This window comes from Oryctolagus cuniculus, chromosome 1, assembly GCF_051225735.1.
Source record: "Oryctolagus cuniculus isolate XC-2025 breed Fujian yellow rabbit chromosome 1, ASM5122573v1, whole genome shotgun sequence".
NCBI classification, from domain to species: domain Eukaryota; kingdom Metazoa; phylum Chordata; class Mammalia; order Lagomorpha; family Leporidae; genus Oryctolagus; species Oryctolagus cuniculus.
Genome location: NC_142867.1, coordinates 54,921,451 through 54,940,054, shown reverse-complemented (window position 1 = coordinate 54,940,054; position 18,604 = coordinate 54,921,451). Strand labels below are relative to the sequence as shown.

The window sequence follows — 18,604 nt, the reverse complement described above, 5'->3', positions numbered from 1 at the left end:
GAGAGGCCAAGTTTGTCTTGCTCATCCTTGTATTCCCATGATCCAACCCACTGCTCGATACCTGACACATACTCCAAACATACCAGTCGATTAGCTCCAGGAACACTCCCACTCCAGCTCAGAAATCCCTCCAGGTCTCCCTGGGGCCTGCTTCACACCCCTTACTAAGCCTCCTTTAAGCTCCTCTCTGCCCTGTTTTGGATCAATACCTCCTATACCACTCCCCATTCTCCCCGTGGATTAATGGCTTAGATGGAACAGGCTCTCTCCCCAGCACATGACTTTTAATATTTGCTCCTAGGCCATGGTCTGTGCCAGGCCTTACCCTAACTTGGCCCTCAGGAGAAATGAGGAGGCTCAATTCTTGCTGGTTCACAATGGGTATCCTGCGCTGCATTAAGAAGAGCTTAGGCTGTTTCCAGTGAGAGGTGTGTGTGTGTGTGTGTGCGCGCGTGTACACATTTTAACATATGGTCAATGTGGGACCTGGACCTTCCACAATCTCAATGATCAGGAAGATGTAGGAAAGAGCCTGGTAATAAAACCTGCAGGTTAAGATTCAGCAGGGAGGAGTTAGCTGAGAAAAACAGAGTTCACGCAGATGAAATAATGGCGTCTGATTTTAACCCACAAACACAAATCTCTGTTCTATACTTGCTCCAGCACCACCCCCATCTCCATTCCCCTTGTTGCTGGGAGAAATGCAGCCTGCCTTACTGCAGGGAGAACCCCAGCTCCCCGCTGGATTTTACATAGCTCAGAGAGCAATGTCAGATGCCCTGCACTGGCACAGAGCGTTAGAGAATGAAGGCCATCATGTTGGAGATCCCTTTTCTTGCCTTGTCACAAGACAGGCACTTTTGAATGAGTGGGTAAACAAATAAAATCATAAAAAGTGAATATGATGCAAGGTGGCATGTACCAATGCCATCTCACTAGTCCAAGTGATCAATTTCAGTTCACAATTGATCATAATGAAAGGACTAAGTCAAAGGGAGCACATAAACAAGTCTAGTACTGTCGCTCCCCCTCTTCGTGGAGGAACGACACTAAACCCTGCCTAGGCTTCATATCCGAGTCACGGCACCATTATGTCGCTCCCCCTCTTCGTGGGGGAACGACACTGAACCCTGCGCTGTTCTTTCGTCTGCTCGGCCCTCCCCGGGTTTGCTGTTGGTTCTTCCCGGGTTGGCTACTATCCCTTCCACCTCCGTGGAAGGGCAGTTCCCCCTGGCCGCATTCCCCACTTCCGCAGGGGAGCGGCACACCGCCGGCCGGTTCTCTCGGGGGCTGCACGGGTTCCCTTAGATGTTCCCCATAGATGTTCCCGGTGCATGCCGTCTCTCTCCTCCTTTATAGTCCTCCTCCGCCAATCCTAACTCGGCTGCCCACACGCCGAGTACGCTGCTCTCCTCCAATCAGGAGCAAGTCCTACAGTTTATTGGTTGAACTGGAGGCAGCTGTGCGGAAGCTGTTTACTTCTCTCCCAGCGCCATATTGTGGGAGAGCAGATGCATAGAATAAGTCTTAATTCCAGTAACTCAGTCTAGTCCGGTTTGCTCCCCACAGATCCCCCTTTCTTTTTATTTTTTGGCGTTGATACGCGCCTGTCTTCGGTGTCCCGCGGCACACACTCTGCTCTACTTGCTAGAGTTGCCACAGGCTCTTACAAGTCCTATCAATCAGGCAAACCGAATCCGGGTCCTCTCTTCGCCATGTTGTGAGGAGGTTTTTAGGCGCTGATGCGTGCCTGTGTTCGGTGCCCTGCAGCGCATGCTCTGGTCGAGCCTGCAGGGGCTTACAAGCCCTATCAGGCAAACCGAATCCAAGCCTTCTCATTGCCGTATTGTGGGGGAGACCTTTACTGATGTTAATTCATGCCTGTCTTCGGTGACCTGCGGCGCATAAGCTGCTAGCTGCCGCAGGTGCTCATCGCCTCACTTAATCAGGCAGACCGAATCCAAGCTCTCACAGTGCAGTGTTGTAGGGAGGCCTTTCTATTTCTCTATTTCTCTATCTCCGGGCATTCCTATTTCTCCCATTTTACTTCTATCTTCCAGCATTCCTATTTCTCTCATCTTACTTCTAAACTTCTATTTCTCTTATCCCCGCGGTTTCCCGGCGCCCGCCCGAGGCTGCTTCTCGGCACCTCGCCCCGCGGCAGCTTCACGGTTCTGCGTGGCTTCCCGGCGCCTCGCCCCGCCGGCGCCCGCCCCGCGGCGGCTTCACAGCTCTGCGCGGCTTCCCGGCGCCTCGCCCCGCAGGCGCCCGCCCCGCGGCGGCTTCACAGCTCTGCGCGGCTTCCCTGCGCCTCGCCCTGCCGGCGCCCGCCCCGCAGCGGCTTCCCGGCTTTGCGCCGCTTCAGCCCGCGCTTCTCTCATCTGCGCGGCTCGGCTTCGCGCGCACACTCCGCGGTCTCCACGCACTTCGCGCCCGCACCACGGCCTCGCGCCAGCCCTGCGTTCCCTATCTATTCATGCCCCGTGCTCTCTCTGCACGTGGCGGCTTCCGCGAATGTTTCCGCCACCACCGGCATTCAGTCCAAGTTCCCCGGACTAACCTGGCGAATTTCAACCTGGCGGACCACGTCTCTGCCTCTGGTTCCAGATCTTCGCCTCTTGCTCCCCGGGGTGACTTGAAGAATTCCAAGGTGGCTTATGTCTCCGCCTTGGCCTGCACTCGCGGCTTCATCCTCCCTAACATTTTTCTCTACCCGGTATGTTTCCCTAAGTTTTCTTCCAACAATATTCCTCCCTCATTTCTCCTGGCCTCTCCCCACAGTCCGTATCCAAGTCTAAGTTTCTTATAGGTTTCACTTTCACGTTCAACCTGCAGTCCGTATCTGAGTCTAAGTTTCTTCTTGCTTTCACTTTAAATCCTAACTTCTTTCCCACAGTCCGTATCCGAGTCCAAGCCTCCTCCAGGTTTCACTTTCGCTTTCAATCTCCTAGCTTCCCCGCCATAGTCCGCATCCGAGTCTATGAAAGCTTTCACTTTCGCTTTAAATCCTAACTTCTTTCCCACAGTCCATATCCGAGTCTATGCCTAGGCTTTCAATAGCTTCTTCCGGCACCTTTCTCGTCCAGCTTTCCCCCAGGCTCTTCGCTAGTCTCTCTCTCCGGTATTTTCCTGCTTCCTCCCGTTTCTTCCCTCCTAAGTTTCCTATCCGAGTCACGGCACCATTATGTCACTCCCCCTCTTCGTGGAGGAACGACACTAAACCCTGCCTAGGCTTCATATCCGAGTCACGGCACCATTATGTCGCTCCCCCTCTTCGTGGGGGAACGACACTGAACCCTGCGCTGTTCTTTCGTCTGCTCGGCCCTCCCCGGGTTTGCTGCTGGTTCTTCCCGGGTTGGCTACTATCCCTTCCACCTCCGTGGAAGGGCAGTTCCCCCTGGCCGCATTCCCCACTTCCGCAGGGGAGCGGCACACCGCCGGCCGGTTCTCTCGGGGGCTGCACGGGTTCCCTTAGATGTTCCCCATAGATGTTCCCGGTGCATGCCGTCTCTCTCCTCCTTTATAGTCCTCCTCCGCCAATCCTAACTCGGCTGCCCACACGCCGAGTACGCTGCTCTCCTCCAATCAGGAGCAAGTCCTACAGTTTATTGGTTGAACTGGAGGCAGCTGTGCGGAAGCTGTTTACTTCTCTCCCAGCGCCATATTGTGGGAGAGCAGATGCATAGAATAAGTCTTAATTCCAGTAACTCAGTCTAGTCCGGTTTGCTCCCCACATAGTACCTGCTAACACTAACCGATAGAATAAATAAAGGGGAGAGTGATCCAACATGGGAAGTGAGATACTCAGCAGACTCATAGAATGGCAGATGTCCTAAATAGCACTCTGGCCTCAGAATCAGCCCTAAAGGCATTCGGATCTGGCTGAAAGGCCCATGAGAGTATTTCAGGCATGGAAAGCCAAGACACTCTGGCAAAAGATCTCTGTGAGTGAGATCCCAGTGGAAAGAACAGGCCATCAAAGAAGGAGGTACCTTTCTCTGAAGGGAGGAGAGAACCTCCACTTTGACTATGACCTTGTCTAAACAAGATAAGAGTCGGAGAACTCAGAGGGCTTCCATAGCCTTGGAAACTCATGACTGGAGCATAGGGAGATTACTGATGCCATAGACAAGAGTGTCAATTGGTAAAGTCAACAACAGGAGTCACTGTGCACTTACTCCTCATGTAGGATTTCTGTCCTTAATGTGCTGTGCATTGAGATTTAATGCTATAACGAGTACTCAAACAATATATTTCACTTTGTGTTTCTATGCGGGTGCAAACTGTTGAAATCTTTACTTAATGCATACTAAACTGATCTTCTGTAAAAAAAAAAAAAAAAGAAATTATCAATTCCCAACTTTACTCTCACTGGGATTAAACATGACAATAGGTCTGATCTGATTTCATCATCATTTAAAAAAAATCATCTATTATTTTTCACTTTATGTTTCTGTGTGGGAGCAAACTGTTGAAATCCTTACTTAATGTATGCTAAGCTGATCTTCTGTATATTAAGATAATCGAAAATGAATCTTGATGTGAATGGAAGGGGAGAGGGAGTGGGAAAGGGGAGGGTTGTGGGTGGGAGGGACGGTATGGGGGGGAAGCCATTGTAATCCATAAGTCGTACTTTGGAAATTTATATTCATTAAATAAAAGTTTAAAAAAAAAGTGAATATGATGATAGGCCGGTGTGATATATTTTTTAAATAGCTGCAGATTTTTCTTGTCCTTGCCTGCAAATCACTTTGCAATGTGACGCTGTAGCTCATCCCTTTCAGGGTGGCGTCTGTTTCTCTGCCCCTTGGGCCTGGGCTGGGCTGTGTGACTTAACTTTGGCCACTGTGATTTCCGCAGCAAAGATGACACCAACGGAGTGGGAAAAGCACTCGCGCATTTGAGCTGGACCCCTCTTGCTGCTCTGGGAAGCACATCACTGCCCCCACGTGAAGAAGCCTGGGCTCACTCTTAGGGCATGACACTTCCTCCAGCTGACAGCCAGCCAGTCTCCAGAAGTGGAGATGCCTGACTGAGCCCAGCAGAGACTAGCACAGGAAAGCGTCAGCTCAGCCCAGAGTACCCACCAGTGCAATCTTGGCCTAAACAAATGGAGATGTCTTAACGTACTCAGCTGTGGGTAGCTGGTTACATCAGTGCGCTGGTTCTGGCGGCTGCTGTGCATGGGTGTTTGTCAAGTGTAGGGCACAGAGTGTGCAGGACCTCAGCAAATCACTGTCCTTTACACTCCCTGCCCCAGGCTGAAGACAATCAAATGAATAATCACATTAGTGCTATTTCACACTTACTAAGTCCTGACTGGAGGTCGGGGATGCCAAATGCTCCCTATGTGCACTCATTTAATCCTCAGAACAACCTGGATAAGTAGAATTCTCGTCTCTTCATTTTTAGGTGAGAAAGCAAAATGGAGCAGAGGTGAAGTAATGGATCGCAAGTGCAGAGCTGGGATCTGAGCACAGTTCACTGTCTCCAAAGCCCATCTCTCAGCCAGCACAATACCCTGATTTTCCTTAAAAAATTTTATGTATGCATTCATTTGGGAAACAGAGAGACAGAGAGAGAGAAAGAAATACAGAGACAGAGGTCTTCCATCCACTGGTTGACTCCCCAAATGCCCACAAGAGCTGGAGTTCAGCCAGGTCCACGCTGGAAGCTGAGAACTCAATCTGTGTCTCCCCCACGGGCAGCAGGGACCCGGATCACTGAGCCATCGCCGCCGCTCCCAGGGGCTGCCGTAGAAGGAAGCTGGAACTAGGAACTGCAGCTGGGAATGTAACCCAGACACTCTGATGTGGGATGAGAGTATCTTTTTTTTTTTTAACCTATTTTTGCCACTGTCTGCCTTTTATTTTTTTAATTTTTATTTATTTATTTGATAGGTAAAGCTATAGACAGAGGGAGGGAGAGGCAGAGAGAGCAATCCATCTTCCATCTGCTGGTTCACTCCCCAAATGGCTTCAATGGCCAGAGCTGAGCCTATCTGAAGCCAGGAGCCAGGAGCTTCCTTCAGGTCTCCCACTTGGGTGCAGGGGCCCAAGCACTTGGGCCATCTTCTACTGCTTTTCCAGGCTGTAGCAGAGAGCTGGATCAGAAGAGGGGCAGCCGGGATTTGAACTGGCATCCATAGGGGATGTTGGTGCCACAGGCAGAGGCTTAGCTTACTGGGCCACAGCTCCGCTGTGTGAGAATATCTTAACTGGCATTAACTGCTAAGCCAGATGCCTGCTTCAACACCCCAGTTCTTAATAAATAAAGAAGGCAGGCTCTGGCTTAACCCTCCCGCAGGAGGCCCCTCTCCAATGGGTTTGCTCTGCTTCTGCAGGTGCAAGTCCTGCTCTCTCTTCCCGTCAGGGCCACGAGCTGCTCTTCCGGAAGCCTTTCCGGGTGTCCCTAGGCCACTGTGGCCCAGCCCTCTTTTCTCCTCGGCAGCCAGGACTCTGCCCCCTTCCTCTGGCGGAGCACAGGTTCGGTACAGCCCTGTGGCTGCTGGCCTGAATGCAGCTGGAAGCCTGGGAACGTTGTGACGGGGACGGAGTTGTGTAGTCGCGAGGACAGCAAGTTGAAAGTGAGTGCTTGTCCTGGGCACACAGCCAGGGACCAGGTGACTGCGGAGGCTGCAGTATGAGATGTGGTCCCCCCACCGGATTCTGCTGTACCCTCCCTGCTGCTCCCGGCTCTCAGGGGGCCTCCCCGTGGCTCCTCCTCAGCCCCACGGCATTCCTTAAAGGACCCTCCAGTGGCCCCGTGTCGCCAAGGCTGTCTGGTGGGAAACCCTCAACAGCTCCACCTCCACGGGCCACTCTGTCAGTGTCGCTGGCTTGGTGAGGAGCCTCACCAAGTGAGTGATGGCGGAAACCACACAGCCCAGCTTTTCTCAGCGATGCCAGTCTCAGACACCACACGTGTTGGGATGAACTGCCTATTTTTGCAAAGGTCTGCGGCTCTCGACAGAGGCAGTCCTCTAGGTATCACCGGGTGATAGCTGATGTGTGTGGTCCTTATGGGGCTCTCTTCTCCTCTCTCCACCCCAAGATGCTCTATGCTTCTCCCTGTGTTGGCTTTCCCCCTGAAGCCTCCGCTTTGGTCTTCAAGAACCTTTCATTAAAGTCCCAGAGTCTTCCCGGGATGGTCTTTTCCAACAAGAGTCAAGTTCGCTGCCCCACCAGACTGGGACCTTCCTGGAGGATGCTGCCCTGGTCTTGGAAGCTGCCGACTGTCCCATCAGCAGCACGCACTGGGGCTGACACCCACCTCTCTGCACCAGCGCCCCTCCCTCTGGTGCAGAGCCATCTCCTCCTGGAGGAACAGGCCTCAGACACGCTGCCACTGTGTGCTCCCCAAGTCCGTCAGGGCCTTTGGGGCCGCCTCTCAGCTTCCTCTGCACCCGACCTGGGCAACACTTAAGTGTCTCAGTCAACCACCCAATTCCAGGGGTGCCACAGAGTAGCCACCATACCCTGACTCCAGCTCTGTGTGCCCCAAATGGCTGTCTCTGACCTCGCACCCTCCGCGGCCCTGCTTCCACCCAAACACCTGTGCAGCCAGACGACTCACGTGCTCACTGCCCAAAGGCGGCTCATCAGCCAGGGAGGCCTTCAAGACAGCGTTCCTTCCTTCTCATGTTCCCGGCTCCCTTCTGGCCACTCCATGTCCCAGACAGGCTCCACCTATCGTCCCTCAAATCACCTCCTTGCCAGCAGCCTCAAGGTTTTAAAGGTTTAAATTCCTTATTTTTCCTGCCTTCTACACCCTGTTAACCCCACTCCTATGGTCCCATTCCCCTTCTTTACACCTGTTCCCTGGATGCTTGCATGGCAAGAAAAGATTCACAGGACAGGACAGGTTAGACCCATCACAGGCCCAGCATCTTCAGCCGCCACAGGGCCCCACTGTGTCCCTCCCTGGGCCACCTGCTGAGTATCGCAGCCACTCCTGCTCGGCCCGGTTTCCAGGGATTCCTCACTCCCACAAAGCCAGAGGTCCCCCTGCCTCCCTGGCTGGACGCCCACGTTGGGATCTTCCTGTCCCTCCCCATGTCTGCCCCTGTCCTCCGGGCAATACACTCCTGTTCTGGACTGGCCAATCCTAGCATCCCATCCCCTCCTGGCCTCCCCTGTCCCCACCCCAGGGGCGTTGCTTCATTTATTACCCCTCTCTACTTAGCTACCTGATCTCTCTACTGATTTCTTCCCCTCAGCCTGCACATATGCTCCACACTTTCCTTAAACAGCCAATCAGGTGCCCCTTCTGATGGCCAGGACCTTCCTCTCCATCGCCTCATGGCAAATGCTGCGGGAGAGCCGGCTCCACTCCCCGCCCACTTGTTGCCTTAGCAGAAGTGGTCTCCCTGCCATGTTCTCCCATACAATCCCTGAGCACTGCACGCATCACGGGGCTGAGACACTCCCTGGGCAGCAACTCTCCTTGGGCTCCGAGGGCAGGTGTAGGACAACCCTTGCTGCCATAGGAATCCCCAGGAGGGATGCGGAGGTGAACACGGACTCATTCCATTTTGTGATCAGCACTTAAAAAACTTTAGTTAATTTTCCCATCAATTTAGTTCATTCTTTCTTCAACCTATATTTGTTAGGCTTCCATATGCCCCAGATAAATATGACTGAGTTTCTGAGCAGTCCAGTAAATTCCCAGGATGCTAAATGCAGAGCAGTGAATCTGTTCTGTATCCCGGTTCTACAAGAACTAAGATCAGGCAGGTCCTTTTTCTGCATATAATGTGGTATGAAATTTTCCTTTTAAACATGTCCTTCACCCAAGCCAACCTCCACTCCCACACGTGTCACTGCATTTAATAGCATATTTTTGAGCAATGGAAAAACAAAAAAAAGAAACCCTAAAGCTGTTCTGGTGATTGATTTAGAGAGCCCAGCTCTGCTTAAATTCCCATTGTGTTAACACAGTGCTAACCTCAAGGACTCCAGTAAAACTAATGGGCAGCAATGAGCAGATTTCAAGAATAGCATTAGGGACGATGGCAATGTGCTGACGATGGAATTATTGTCACCAAATCCAATGAAAATCAAATGGAAAAATCCACTGATGCCCACGATGTGTTCCAAACACATCTCCTTAGGCACGGTCTTGACGCAGAGTAAGCACACCCATAGCTGCCCTGAAATAAACACCACTCAGGCCATCACGCTCAGCACCACCAGCTGTCCCCAGATCCATAGCCCTTCTTTCTCCAAGTCTCAGCTGGGGCTGGAACCACCTCCTCCAGGAAGGCTTTGGAAGTGCAGGGGGTCAGGACTGTGGGTGTGGGTGCAGGGCAGGGAAGCAGCATCTGTGAATGTCAGCGACACCTGCTGAGAAATGGCAGTGATGGGCCCGGGGTGAAGCAGCTCCTTCCTGGGGGCCTGTGTGAGGGCAGGGAGCCTCAGGGGACTCCCACAGCCAGTGGGAAACCTGCCGGTTCCTGCTGCAGATGGGCGTGGGAGCCAAGTGTCTTAGCACTGTGCCTCAGCTGCTCCTACCCTGGGTTCCACTGGCTGCGGTTGGGCAGGGCCGTCTTGAGCAGGGGAGTGAGTGCAGAGAGCTGCTGGGGCGGTGTTAGCAGACCAGCCCTGCCCACGGGAGAGCCCTCAGGGCCTGAGGAGTTGGGTCAAGTGGAGAGGCAGGTACGCTTTAGGAGCTAGCCAGACTGGCGGCAGGAGGGGGTATCCCCCAGTACTGTTCAATGGTGCCAAAGCAACTGGCCCATCATCAAGGACGATGACTGAGATCTGGCCTCCAGCCCAGTGCAGAAAAGCACAGCCCTCAGGCCCCCAACTCGAGGTCCTGTGTCAGAGACAGAAGCAGGTCCTTCGGCTCTGCACAGGGGCCGTTGGTGACGGACACTCACACCAACAAGGGCGGCAATGACACACCTGTTGCAGGCTTGTGCACTGCAGGTCTGAGCCACAGCTGCCTGTGTACTTCTCCAGGTCATCCTCACTGAACCTTCTGAGGGGTGGCTCTCATCCCATCTCACAGACAAGCAGCCAGCCTGGAACATGGCAAAGCCAGCGTGCCTCAGCCTTCGTTTACTCAGGACACCAACACATTTAGTAATGGATCTGTCTATGTATGAAGAAGATGGCATGGAGTGCCTGACCTCCGCGTGCCAGGCGGCCGGCTCAGCACAAGGCTACAGGTGTAGCCTTTGTATGAAACAAAGTCCTGGCCCTCGAGGAACCTGCCATGTTGTGGTGGGGACAGACCCTTAGCCAGTAAACAGATGCACACCCTGTCGCTGACTGACTGTAAGCACATGTACACAGGTGCAGCAGGAAGCCGCACCTCACGGCCAGCTCCGACCGCAATGGCGCCTACACAGGTGCCACAGGAACCAGACAAGGCACAGAGACCCAGGAGCACCAAGGAAGAGCACCTCGTGCAAGGTGTTCAAGAGAGACTTCCCTAAGGAGACGGCCCTCGGGCTGAGGAGGGGCAGGGGGCCTGCTGGGCTTTGGATTTGATGCTCAGAATGGACATCTCTCCGGGGGAGGATGGTTTCTGTGATTCCTCAGGGGAAACTGGGGAGCCCCAAGGCAGGATGCACGTGTGGACAGCCCTTGGGAGTCAGGAGAGCCACAGATTCCATGGGCAAGGACAGCGTCGATGGGGCAGTGCTCCCAATCTCCTGCAGCCCCATTTTGGGAACCCGCTGTAAGTACTTCCAGGGAGAAGACTGCCAAGCAGAGCCAGTTTTCCTTTGCATCCTAAGAAGCAGCACAGCTGGTTGGTTGACTCCCTCTCCTGTATGCTCAGTACAGCTTTCATGCATCCAGGAACTGTGCACAGCGCACCGCCCTCCTGCCAGGCTGATATCACACCACACTGTAGTGCCCTGTCCCGTATCTGGCTGGAGAACTTCCTGCGAGCAGGGCCCTGTGTTTAGTTAAACCAGGAAGGCAGTACCGAGTCACAGCTCTGAGCCTGGGCTCTGCAGCTGGGCAGCCTGGGATCCAAGCCGGGTTCCACCACCCAGCAATGGTTGACCTTGAGCAAGTTCCATGGTGGCTCTGAACCTGATTTCTCCTGTGCCAAACTGGGGTCATAGCAATGCCTGCGTCAAAGGGCTGTTAAGAACATTAACTGAACCTGTACATGCGAAGCTGAGAAATTGTAAATGACCAATGCAAGCTGCTATTCTGACAACCTTTCATAATCATAAATGTCTCATAGCCATAAATGAATCATCGGTGTTTGTAGTCATACATTATAAAGTCATAGACAATAAGTTATTTCTAACTGGTGGTTAGAAGTTAGAAAGATTGCTCTAAGTGGAACAAGAGACCACCATTCCTGGGCCCAGTGCTGTGCCGGACTGGGTGCTGGTGTTTGGTACTTCTTCACCTTACCCTCAGTGCCTGTTCCCCTTGTGTGGATCAGGAAGCTGAGGCTCAAAGGAGCAAGATGACTTGTCCAAAGAACACAGAGCCAAGTCAGAGTCTAAATTGAGCTCCTTTGTTACTGGGTTCCTGAGCTGTCCCCAAGGCCAAAGAGGCCTAGGAAGCAAAGCTCACTAAAGAACAGCAGGTGAGTGGTAAGGCAAGACCCTCAGCCTCTCGCTGGTTAGTGAGCCTGAGTGCCGGCCCATCGTGGTGCTGGTAATGACTGCTTCTTCCCAGCATGCAGGGGTTTAATAAAAGTCATGCAAAGCTCCCTGTTTACAACTCTAATGGTGCAGTTTGGACAGGACGCGAAGAACAACACCATGTGGAATGAATTACAAATCAAGGACTCCTTTTTTAGCACTGGAGTTGCAAGGGCAGCTCAGAGTTCACCATTACTCAGTGCAGAGGGCAGGGTAACTGCAGCGCCAGCATCTGGGTGCCTCACACGTGCATCCCTCCCTCCCAGGCCACCCACACCCCCATGCCGAGTGATGCATCCAGGCCGGGTGGCTCTGCCTCCGTGTGCAAGGGAGAAACAGAAATGAGGGGCTCTCAGAGAGCAGGCTGGGAGATAAGCTGGGTGCTCACCTCCCCCCGAGACTGGGAACCAGCTCCAGGAGGGTTAGCGATATTGTTAAAGCCAAGTGTAATGGTGTCAACCTGCAGATTTTCTAGACTATTTCTTAAATCGCAAACATTTCCTTTGACTGTTTTATGGTCGTGGGGAAATTACTTCCCTGCAGACAAAGGAACAAACTGGAGGGGGAGCTAAAGAGAAGTCTCACAGTTCTTTCTGATCCATTCCATTCCCTGAAAACCAAAATGTGCTGAACCTTAGCTTAACACGCTGAATATTCTCCATAGTTAAAAAGGGGGAGCAATAGAAATCCGCCCAGTTCTGCAATCACGGGTTGAGTTCTGGAAGACGGTTTGATCGTGTAACCTTTTCTACTGGTCCTCTCTTGGCATGCACTGTCTGCTGCTGAACTGGACTCAATCCTCACGTTTTCACTAGATTCGCTTCCATTTTCGGCAGTTGCTCCATGTGTTGCTGCCTTTCAGAGACTTGACGTGAGCCTGAGGCCCGAGACATCCCAGCAAGGCACGTTCAGCGTTGGTTGTTGGTCCTGTGCCAAGCCACTGGCATTGGTTCACAGGCACGAGGATAGGAGAGCCTATCTGGAGGATTTCCATGGAGTTCCCCCATTTTCTCTTCCAGAGAAACAACGTCTTTCTAGCTGATCGCAATTCAAGTTGTGTCTCCTGGGGAGCTTTCCACTCGCCACTTTCTTGTCACCACTGAAGCTGGCTTCCGGTTCTGCTATCCTGTGTCTTGTCCCAAGCATTGAGAGTTGCACGATCCTCTTCACTGGATTTCTTCCAGCAACTCCAGTGTAAGGCAGTTGGTGCTCACGTTGTGAAGTTTTCACCTCTTCCCTCCCCCACAGCGCTGCTGAGACGTTCCGGGCCCTGGCCTTTGGTACAGGTTACAGCACACTCACAAGGGGGTAAGGAGAAGGCCTTGTGAGGCACCGTCCCCATGGCAAAACGCCTCACAGTGGCCTGCTCCACTTCCCATCCAGCTCTCTGCTCTCGCATGGAAAAGCAGTGGAGGATGGCCCAGGCCCTTGGGCCTCTGCACCCCTGTGGAAGACCCACAGGGAGCTCCTGGCTCCTGGCTTTGGATAGGTGCAGCTCTGGCCATTGCAGCCATCTGGGGAGTGAACCAGCAGATGGAAGACCTCTCTCACTGCCACTCTCTGTATAACTCTAACTTTCAAATAAATATGAAATAAAAAATCTTAGGAAAAAAGGTAACCATAACCTAACACTTTGGGGGCCAAGGCCCCCAATACATGAACCTTTGGGGCACAGCTAAACTATTATCCAAATCATAATAGTCATAATAACACTTATCACCATGTTCTGGCCTTATGACCTGTACCTATAACCATTAGCAGTGGGGACTTGGGTACACCTGTGAGCCAAATGGAGATAAGCTGTCATGGCTGCATGAATAGATACAGAAGACGTCCAGCAAAGATTGATACATGGTAGTTACTCCATATGTATACACACACTTACATGTATATACACATGTAATACTCCATTCATTGGGTGATATCATACTTCAAAAAGCACATAGAAAATGCAGTTAAATATTTTGAAGTTCAAGCATAGTTTTTTCCCAATATACATTTTTCCATGAACAGTTGAAGATAAGTGTTATTAAATGGTTCACTAAGAACTAATATGACCTATAGTTAAATAGCATTTACCGGGGCTGGTGCTGAGACAACAGGTGAAGCACAGGTTCAAGTCCCGGCTGCTCCACTTCCTATCCAGCTCCCTGCTGTGGCCTGGGAAAGCAGCAGAAGTTAGCCCAAGTGTTTGGGCCCCTGTACCCATGTGGGAGACCTGAAAGATGCTCCTGTCTCCTGGCTTTGGCCTGGCCCAGCCCTGGCCATTGTGACCATCTGGGGAGTAAACCAGCAGATGGAAGATCTTTCTCTCTGTAACTCTGATTTCAAATAAATAAATCAATCTCAAAGAAAACCCACAACAATTACTACCATGAACTAATCTTTGTTTTAAGGTGTAGATACCTGAGGCAAAGAGAAATTAAGTGTCCTATCCCAGACCACAGAGTTAACAGGTGGCAGAGCCGGAAATCACAGCCCAGTACTGACAACAGGGGTGCAGCAAGGTTAGCTCACTTCCTTTCAGTAGGGATCTAAGGAAGGAGTGAGGTTGCAAGCTGTAGTAATAAAGCTGTTCACTCTCTTGCTGCAGATGAGCAGTTCCTGGGCCCTGCGCCATGGCAGGATCCCCAGGCACCTGGTCTCTGGGGGCTGCCAGCGACCCCAGCCCCAGGGAGGGATGACTGCAGGCAGCTATTCCTACTCTTGCCATCCCTGAATTCCTGCTTTACCTGCGGACAGGTTGCTCTGGGGGGTAGCCTGACACTGGCCATCACACTGGAGGGACTGGGCGGTGTGTGGTCACATACAGGCCATCGAAGCCCTCACAATGGTGCAGTGACATGCACATTACAGTCCCATGTTCACAGATGACAAGACAGTGGGGTAGGGGGAAGACCAAGCCGCCTGCCCCGATCACGCAGGTGCATGTGGTATATGTAGAACTGGGAACAGAGCTCAGCTCCGCCCGACCTCAAGCACCTGCCCCTTGAACTATTTCATGCATTCCTCATCACCCCACGTCCTGGGAAGCTGAAAGCACCCCCTGCCCCAACAGCCACTCTGCAAGTGTCTTGGGGAGGAGCTAGGGTGGTTATCCACATGGTCCAAGAGAGTGGGGTCATCACAGGGCCGTGTGAGGGCCAGCCCGTGCCAACCCAGAGGCTCTGCTCACTCAATGTTGTACATGAACGCTGGGCCCTAGACCGTGTAAGGCTATGGCTCAGAGGACAACAGTCAGGGATCCAAATATAACCATGTCTGCATTAGTTCCCTAGTGATGCAGAGCCAAAGGGGAGCAGCTAAAGCTCTCCCAAACCGTGACCCTGTCAGGGCCCTGCACCAGTGCATCAGCCTGCTCCCAGATAGTGCAACCCAGGAGCCGTGGAGGGCACAGTCTAACGAGAGAAAGGCGAGAATTCAGCTCAGGGAAGTTTTTCATAAACTGCACAATCACTGTGTGTCTGGCACTCTCATGTATTTACAGATTAAAACCCTAGGGAAGTGGACAACTTTGCCAAAGGCTCCACATTTCAATTCTTGATCCACAAAGGGGAAGAAAAAAAAAAAAAAAACCATGGCAATTGTCTCTGAAATCTAATGTGAAAACCGGGGGATGCAAATGCTTGGGGGTGGCAAATGCAGCCCATGAGAGGTCTTTGACGCCATGCGGGCACTGCCAAGCAAGGAGGCATCACTACACTGTGCCTGTGGCAGCTTCTAGAGGGGGGCAGCGAGACAGGGCCATCAGCAGGCCTCTCTCTCTCTCTCTCTCTCTCTCTCTCTCATTCTCTAACCAAATGAGAACTTAAAAAAAAAAAGGAACTCCTAAAACAGCAGCAGAGTGTCCATCCATAATTTTATACTTTTCTTAAACTCGCTGCCTGATCTAACGTAGACTTCATCTCCAAATTAAAACACAGCATTTCTTTCATTTCAACTCTAATTTTTATGCCTTGAGTCAAAGCACTTCCTGAAGTGTAAATGGGGTAGCTTCAGGCTTTCAAAAACTTTAGAAGGAACTGAAGTCCCTTTTGTCTTTCTTCTTCTACAGCTACAAATTTATCTTTCCAAAGGAAACATGCTTTTTTTCCCCAGTGTCTTTTACAGTCCAGAAAAATTAGGTAGAACAAATGGGAGAAATCTCCAGTCCTGGTCTTGGATCCTCTCTCCTTTGATGGGCTAAAGGGGAGGTGCTTTGGGGCGAGAGATGGTAAGGTTTCGCATTAAGCCCAGCTGTAATTGTTGAAGAGCCTGCACCCTCTCCAGCCTGGAACTCTGCCAGTCAGAGACCTGGGCAAAGCTGCCTTTCCCTCTCACAATTCTTGGCATGAAATGATACTCAGTGCATGTTTGTTGAATGAGTAAAAGCATGAACAAGTGAGTGAATGAGTGATAGGCTGAAGAAAGTCCGTGAGGAGACCCCATTATTGTGTTTTTCCCACTAGAAGGAATTTTCCAGGCTGTTAGACTAATGAGGGCTAATATTCTCCGTTATTTTGAGGATTGCTTGAAATTTGCTGCTAATCTAAATAAAATGGTTACATTTACTCATTAACCAATTAGCAAGTTTCCCAGCAAGCCTCACCTCACTAATTCAATTAGTTACCTCATGCCTCCTCCTATTGGGGGCCTTCCCTGAGGCCTGGGAATACTGTGCTATGTCAGAGGGAACTTCCCAGGGAGCAGTGACCTGGAACCTCTCAAAGGTTTAAATGCAGACGTGAAACCAGTGCTTGCCAGCCCTGGCTGTCTCAGGGCCCCTTGTCTTTGGGTCCCACTGGGGACCAAAGCCCAGTCCTATCACTAGAGCGAATTTGTTCTTCAAGGGAAATGGCACTTACCAAAACTTGAGCAGTTCTTGAACGATCACCTATCATATAGCTGATGAACGAATGAACGAGTATTGGAGGAGAAATCGCGAATCCTGTCCTTGCCAGTAACTTGCAGTGTGCCCACAGGCAAGTCAGTTCATGTCCCAGACACCACGTTCCTCTTTTCCGAGGGGAAACTGACTTAGAAATTGTCTAAGTTCTTGTGCCAGGGCCAAGGCTTCCTGGACACACAGAAGACCCTAACTTCCCGTCCCTATGCAGTCAGGTAGGACCATGTGACTAGCTCTGGCCAATGAAGTGAGAGAGGAAGTGACTGAGGTACCTTTTGGCCAGTAAAAGTCAGACTTCCAGTCCCATGCTTCCCCTCTGAGGGTGTCGTCATGGGTTGCACTGTACATCTTCAAAAGTCCAAGTTGAATTCCTAGTACCTTAGAACGTGACCTTATTTGGAAATAGTCACTGCCCAGTTAAGTTGGGATAAAGTCACGCTGGTGTAGCGTTAAGTCCCTAATCCAGTATGACCAGTGTCCCTAAGACAGGAGAAATGACCCAGACACAAGTGGAGAGTGCCGTGTCGGAGTGGAGTTATGCTGCTACCACCCAGGGAACCGCCAGAGCTAGGAGGGGGCCTGGGACAGACCGCTCCCCAGCCCCCTCACAGGGAGCACAGCCCCGCCAGCACCTCGGCCTTAGACCGGCAGCCCACGGCTGGTGTGACAGCTGCTCACTTTATGCCCCTTCGTCATGGTAGCCCTAGGAAGCCACTACAGGGGAGGAGGCCACACGGCAGACGGTGAACCCACGAGGGCCACTGGGTCCCACATGGTGGCCTGGAGAGTCCCTCCATCTTCAACAAACGTTGTGAAAACAGTAAGAAGAACATTTGGAACCTGGAAATGTCATTATCATTCCGGTGCACCGTTCCACAGGCTCACTGAAGGGCGCGTGGTTTTCCCAGGGAACGTATCTGTGTCTGACACTGCTGTTTGCCTCTTGATTAGCATCGGACATGAGGAAGCTGCTGCTAGCTCCTAGATTTCTGCTAGGTAGAAATGATCACAGTGAAGGCTGCAATTTTACTTCCCTGTAAGACATTAACCACTTCTGTATCTAATCTGTTCATCTCTTCCTAACATTCTGTTTTAAAAATGCCTGCAGATACTCATATCTTTCCAAATGCACTCAGTAATTGCTGAAGCACCTAACAAGGCTGGCAGGATGAACTAGGGGTTCACAGTTCAACCCACCACACCCCTGAAGGGAAAGAGCGTGGCTGGAGGTTGGACTTGGCCATGCCTGGCTGAGAGCCAAGACATGAAACTCAAATGGAGTCAAGTGTGCAGTGATGGGGAGAGAAAGAGAGTGAGATAGAGAGAGAAAGAGAGAGGCGCTCACAAGTCAGCTTGAAGCCTGGAAGATTGAGGATTAAAAGGTGGTGGCCAGTCTGTCTTGAGCACTGTGCTGTAAACTTTATGGTGGCAGTGGCTTTCACCATCACTGTCCCCTGGGGTCAATGACGGTGTCTGGCACATGATAGACTCTCGAAGATACAAACAAGAAGAACCAACAAAAAGGTAATGAATTTGCAGTTTACAGAATTCCAGGAGAGTGTCTTCAGGGCTGTCTTAGGTTAATGGCCTGCATGATAAACCCTTCTTGATGCTTCGAGAATCTGCCAACCTTGGCTTGGGCACAGAGAGTGGAGAGGTCAGTACAACCTAACCCAATGACTGGGATGAGCTTCCTTGCACTGCGCCAAAAAAACTGTGCTCTTGTAATTGATCCTCCTTAAATCTGCTCCATTCCAGGCTAAGCTGCTCCTGTTCTTTCCCTCAAGGACATGGTCTTGCCTTCCTTACCAAGGACACTGTTTGTAACAGTGTAAGCCAAGGTTAGGAAGCAGTGACTGTGCCTGGCTTCATGGTCTAGATGCTTAAGGTACAGCCACTTGATTATAACAGTCCTACAAGGTGGGTGCCAAGCTAGGCTCTATTTTAGAAGTAAGGAAACTGAGGCACAGGGAACTCACGACACCTATCCCAAGAGCCCAGTCAGTCAGCGGCATGGCTGGGCTTTGGATGCAGATAGTTGGGTCTTAACCACTATCTGTTGCTCATCCCTTGCCCTCCAACAGTTTCAGGCTTCCTATGAA

General features: G+C 51.6%; 1 protein-coding gene and 1 pseudogene across 1 annotated transcript in view; both read right to left on the bottom strand.

Moving 5' to 3' along the window:
- Nucleotides 1–18,604, bottom strand: part of GALNT18 (polypeptide N-acetylgalactosaminyltransferase 18) — a 353,053-nt gene that overhangs the window by 29,018 nt on the left and 305,431 nt on the right. The window lies entirely within an intron of this gene.
- Nucleotides 12,189–13,155, bottom strand: LOC138847630 (coiled-coil domain-containing protein 169 pseudogene; annotated as a pseudogene).